Source organism: Cervus elaphus, chromosome 12 (assembly GCF_910594005.1).
Source record: "Cervus elaphus chromosome 12, mCerEla1.1, whole genome shotgun sequence".
Classification (NCBI taxonomy): Eukaryota; Metazoa; Chordata; class Mammalia; order Artiodactyla; family Cervidae; genus Cervus; species Cervus elaphus.
In genome coordinates, this window is record NC_057826.1 from 98047755 (window position 1) to 98053754 (window position 6000).

The following is a 6000-nucleotide window of genomic DNA, read 5'->3' on the forward strand; positions in this document are numbered from 1 at the left end:
CCTCCCTAGCGTGTGCATGCTGACCGCGCTTCATGTCTGTGCTGGCTCCCAGAGCTCCTGTTGGCCGCTCAGTAAGACCTGCACTTTCTGCTTTCCCCGGCCTGCCCTCCTGCGTTCTTTCTCCCCCCACCAGTGCTTCTTGGGGTCACCTCCCAAATGCAGCCACTTCTACGCATTTCCTCCCCTCAGGTTCTGCTTCTGTGGAGACCCAACCTACAAACCACTGCAAAGAACAGAACACCCTCTCAAATGAAGAGTGTAAACCCTGGCATGGAGCAGCTAACAGAATCCCAGAAGAGAACCCAGGTGATGACACAGACAGTGTAACGACCATTATGTATAGTATGACTCCATTTTTATGAAAGTTTACTCTTGCTCTCCATCCAGCCAACCAGCTCTCTCTTCCTTCTTCTCTTAGTCACCTGTCTATAGAGATCCATAGCTGCTGCTGCTGCTAAATCGCTTCAGTTGTGTCCGACTCTGTGCGACCCCATAGCCCGCAGCCCACCAGGCTCCTCCATCCCTGGGATTCTCCAGGCAAGAACACTGGAGTGGGTTGCCATTTCCTTCTCCAATGCATGCATAGAAAGATGTCTAAAATCAAGCTTTTCTAATGTTAACTCTAATTATTGCTAGGTGGTGCAACCCAGGGTTTTTTTTACCTTTATACATAACTTTTTCCATAGTATGTATGTTCTTTATAACCAACACGTGCCATTTTAATGAAAACGTGATTTTTTTTCCTTTAAACAACAAAGACCAGAAACAGATATGCCAAGAGGTAAGTAGGGGTAGTTTATATGAGACAGTGTGACTACAGATGACTGTGATTTTCTCTTGTTAGGTTTTTAAACTTTTAGTGAGAAATTAATTCCTCTTCCTCATCCCTATCAAATCAATAATGAGTTTTTAAACTGAAAATACATACTGTTTGTAAAAGACAACAAAATAGGTAATTTTATTTATTAAAAGGCAGAGAGGACTCTTCTTTAATATAGTTCACTGGTAAATCGGCTAAATCTTCCAGGAAGGTGAATTAACAATATAAAGCAGAAGTCTTAAAAAGTATCTATCTTAAAAAATATGTTTTTGATCCAGTAATCTGCTTCTATGTATTTAGCCCTAGGCGGTGTTTCCCAGAGCGCGGTCCTGGCATCAGAATCTCCTGGACTTCCTCAAAGATGGTGGAATAAAAATATTTGAACATATCTGGATCAGCATCTTTGATTCAGACTGAGATGTGGGAATTTTGCTTTAACGAAGTCTCCTGATAGTTCTTTTTTCCTTTCGGCCTCGCAGGGCAACTTGCGGAATCTTCGTTCTCTGACCAAGTTTTGAACCCAGGTCACCGCAGTGAAAGCGCTGGGTCCCACTGGACCACCAGGGAATCTCCCTGATAATTCTTTATTCTCTTGTATCATTTAAAAAAATCTTTAACTTTTTAATTTGTATTTGGGTATAGCCCATTAACAATGTTGGGATAGTTTCAGATGGACAGTAAAGGGACTAAGCCATACATTTACATTTATCCATTCCCCCCCAAACTCCCCTCCCATCCAAGCTGCCACCTCACACTGAGCAGAGTTCCATGTTCCCCTGATAATTCTTATATACCTTAAAGCTTCGGCACCACCTGCCTGGGCAAGTGAGAGTCAGTCATTAATGTTTGTTGAGCTCCCATTCTCTGCGCTGAGGACACAGCAGTATAAATAACACAGAAAAATTCTTTGTGCTAGTGGAACTAATTTTTCTTACCCCCAAATTTTACATTAGTGTATCATTATGGATTATTTATGTTTTGATATAATAATATTTTTAAGATGGCATAGAAAACTGTTCACCAGGTGTTGTCAGAGGAAAATAGCTAAGGTTACTTTTATTGATAAAAAGACTAAAGGAAATATCAGTATATAAAAGTATTAATCTTGATTATCTCTGGAAAACATGATTATAGATCATTTTTATCTTTTTTCATACTTTTTAGTATTTTCTAAATTTCTAGAATAAATGTGATTTACTGACATAACCAAAAGAAATATTTTTAAAGATCATTTAAACACCAGAGGAAATGAGAATTTTCCAATGCTGTATTTTAAAATAAATTTTGATTTATTAATATTAATGCACAATTTCTTTCATTCAAGAACTAAACCTTAGAACTTTTGTCCCCCAGCCCCACCGCCAGTGTCTATTTAGGAGCCCTTCTGCCCCGTTTTCTGAGCAGGCAGGGAGCTCCTGAGAGGTTGGTCCGGCTTGCTTCGCCTGTATCATCTCCAGCACCCAGGATGCTGGGTGGGACTGGGGGTTTGTGAGGTATCTTAGAACATTTGATTCCATTTCTGGAGCTATTCCACCTTCAATTTCAATCTTACTTAAGGAGATGAGCTTTCAAATTCTCGGTGAAAGGAAGGTGTTTGACTAGCTGATGAGCCCAGAGTACTTCCCAGCTCTACCGAATGGAGAACTCAAGAAGAATCTAGACTTTTTTTCTTAAAGTTTTATCTTTGTTGCTTTTTCTTGATTTCAGATGTGACACATGATTGCCATGGGAAAATGTTAGAGAACTACAGAATGTAGAAAGAGAAAATTACCCATAATTTCAGTTCCGCCCCCCACCCCTAAGATAACTACCTTAAAGGATTTGGTTATGTTTTTCAGATTATTCATAGATGTGTATATATATATACATGCACCCATATAAATCATACATATCATATTTTATGTATGGATTATATATATACACACATATATATATATAATTTTATTTTATTTACTTTAATCCTTTACATACTGGGGCTTCCCTGATAGCTCAGTTGGTAAAGAATCTACCTGCAATGCAGGAGACCCTGGTTTGATTCCTGGGTCGGGAAGACCTGCTGGAGAAGGGATAGGCTACTCATGCCAATATTCTTGGGCTTCCCTTGTGGCCCAGCTAGTAAAGGCTCTGCCTGCAATACGAGAGACCTGGGTTCAACCCCTGGGTTGGGAAGATCCCCTGGAGAAGGGAAAGGTTACCCACTCTAGTATTCTGGCCTAGAGAATTCCATGGACCCCCATGGGGTTGCAAAGAGTTGGACACAACTGAATGACTTCACTTTACATGCTATCTGGACCTTGCTATTTCCTCTTACCAAGTATCTTTCAAATCATTTTATAGAGATCCACTTCCACTTCTTTGTAATGGCTGTATATATTATATTGGATGGACATATGCTGATTTATTTTTTAATTCCTCCTATTTAATCTTTTTTACATCGTATTTTATAATTGATTACTGTGATATGTAAGAAACTTACTGGTTTGACCTGCTTATAATTATACTCATATCCCTCTGTAGACCTCATTGTTTTTTCCTTTGATTGCCTTAAATTTTATATCACTGTCATTAAGAGATCATGACACCTTTTGTCACTTTCTTTTCAGTATTTCTCTTCCAATTTCTTCCTGTTGTCTTATACTTGGCTGAGACCTCCAGAAACGTGATAAATATCACTGGGTGGTAACTATCCCTGTAATTTAGGTAAAAGTTGATCTTTGGGTTCTAGGATTATTGAGAGAGCTAAATTATCTAATCTGTATGTACCAAGTCTGTCTGTTCAAGCACTCCCTTACTGTCAGTTAACTAGTTGATGTACCCCGGGGATTTAGAATTCAAGGTGGATGTTTTCAACTGCAGACAGCAGGGGCAGAATGAGAACATGATGGATGCACTTTTGTAGGTGGTACTCATTTGCAGTTTCCAGCCTCAGATTTATTCCTGTTCTATCTGCAATTTCCTATTTCTGCTAATTTCGGTCACCAGAGAAGAAAAATAATTAGGAAACCTCATATTCTGCTCTTTTCATACCTGTCCTGTCCCCAGAAAACTTTCCTCCTAGCTGGACAGTGATAACTTGGGAAGGTAGAGTTGCTGCATCAAGTAAGTTGTAGAGGACTTAATTGGATACTAATGTCTCTCCAGGTTTTGGTGGGAGGGATAACTGAACCTAAAGACGTTGGTAGAATTACTGATATTGTTAAGCCAGTATAGAAAGTTGCTTTAAATTGAGTGAGGGAGATGGTTAATTTAAAAAAAAATTTTTTTTCAAGCTAGAAAACTGGAATTATTATGGCTTCAGGGGAAAAAAAGCAAAAACTGTTTGAGGTCAGCACAATTCTGTCAATAACCAAGTTAGAAAAGTTGGAAAGTTATGCTGTTTTTACTTAGCCTCATCTTGTTCTCAGTAATTGCTTCCTTTCAACCATAAAGTTGTTTAGTGTAGGAGAGCTGTTCCAAAGCTTCTCTTTATATTCACTGCTGCAGGATCCCATTTTAGCATAATTACAGTCTTGGAGTTGCAGAGACAGGCTCACTCTATCTAACTGTGCAGCTGGCTTTCTCAAATGACAATGGGATGCTCACCAGCTTAGTGAAGTCCAAGGCTATGCACCGGGGGGAGGCCCTCATGCTGAAATTTTGCCCTTACTTTGTCTGTATTTCCTCCATGAAAATGGGGAAATGGTTTAGAATTATAAAAAGAACAGTTTTTATTCTCTTAGGGCTTTTTAAAGAGATACGCTGAGCTTTAAATGCAGATTTCAGAATCCTAAATCAGAGATTATTCATCTTTACATCTCAGGCTGATATTTCAGAGCAAACACAGCAAAACAGAAAAATGAATTTTATAGTACTTATCTCCTTGTCCTTCCTCTTATATTTCTCTTTTCTTTTTGCAAGAAAACTGAAGAAAGTCTAAATTTGCTTGCCTTCTTTACCTTCAAGGTGCTTTCCTTTTCAGCTTGCTTATTTTCTGTAGAAGTTCTTTGGATAATTTGATAACCAATAACTATTCACACTCAACACTCAGTTATCTCTTTAGAGACTTCTGCTTATATATATTTTGATTTCCCTGCTTCTCAGTAAGACCAGGGCCCTTCTGGGTGAACCCAGCTCACCCAGATGCATTGTCCTCTGCCCCCAAGTTCCGTACAGTCTTCCCTCACACAAATTCTTGCATTCGTCCGTTTTCTATTTCACTTAGCATAACTTAGTTCAGGTCTTTATATCTCTTTTCTCATTTATTACAGAAGCTTCCTAAATGGTCCATCTACTTCTAGGCTTTCTCTATCCAACTTTTTAAGGTTTCAAATCAAATTTTTGGCAGCACCATTCAAAGAGAAACGAACAAAAAAGACATACACCATCCATTTTGTATCAGGTGCCAAAACCGATGCTTGGAATACAAAGGTGAAAGATACTATCATGAGTGGACTTTGTGTTCTGATCCAACTGATACCTTTTCTAGCTCAGAGGCAGGCTCCATACATCAGTGGTTCTCAAATGCAAGTCATTTTTGATTGTCCCAGCTGGGGTGGGGAAGAGGATACTGTCATCCAGCATGTGGAGGCCCGGGATGGTGCCAAGCCTCCCATGATGGACAGGACAGCTCCCACAAACAGAATCAGTACGGTACAGAGCGTCAGTGCTGCCAGGGGCGCCAAGATGGAGAAACTGCATGTGTTAACAGCTAATTCATTCACTGTTCCCTCACTTCAATGCCTCCTATCTCCGTGGAACCAAATCCTACTCAGTCTCCAAAGCTTACTTCAGCTCCACCTCTCCCAGTTCCCTCCCTGAATTCCTGCGGTCTGGAGCATTTCCTGTGTGTGTATCATTTTCCTTTGGAGATAGTGCTCTGTGTCCCTTGCACCCGTCTTGTCAGGGTGTTGCTGCTGCAAGTCGCTGGTCCCCATTCTACTTACTTCCTCCATTTTAACCAGAATTAAGTGTGAAGTTCAGTGATATAAACACTCTCATATTGTTGAGCAACCATCACCACCAGAACTCTTCGTTTCGTTTCGTTTCGTTTTTGCCTCTCCATGCTGCCTGTAGGATCTTAGTTCCCTGGCCAGGAATTAAACCTAGGTCCCCCCTGGGCAATGAAAGCTGGAGTCCTAACCCCTGAATCACCAGGGTATTCCCCAGAACTCTTTTCCTCTTGCAAAACTGAAACTCTATAA

The 6000-nt window shown here is 40.1% G+C and overlaps 1 long non-coding RNA gene across 1 annotated transcript in view; it reads left to right on the forward strand.

Moving 5' to 3' along the window:
• Positions 1-294, forward strand: part of LOC122705004 — a 157203-nt gene extending 156909 nt beyond the window's left edge. The window contains exon 3 of the long non-coding RNA XR_006344004.1: positions 190-294. This is a non-coding gene — a long non-coding RNA (uncharacterized LOC122705004). The remainder of the gene's footprint in view (positions 1-189) is intronic.
• The last annotated feature ends 5706 nt before the right edge of the window (positions 295-6000 follow it).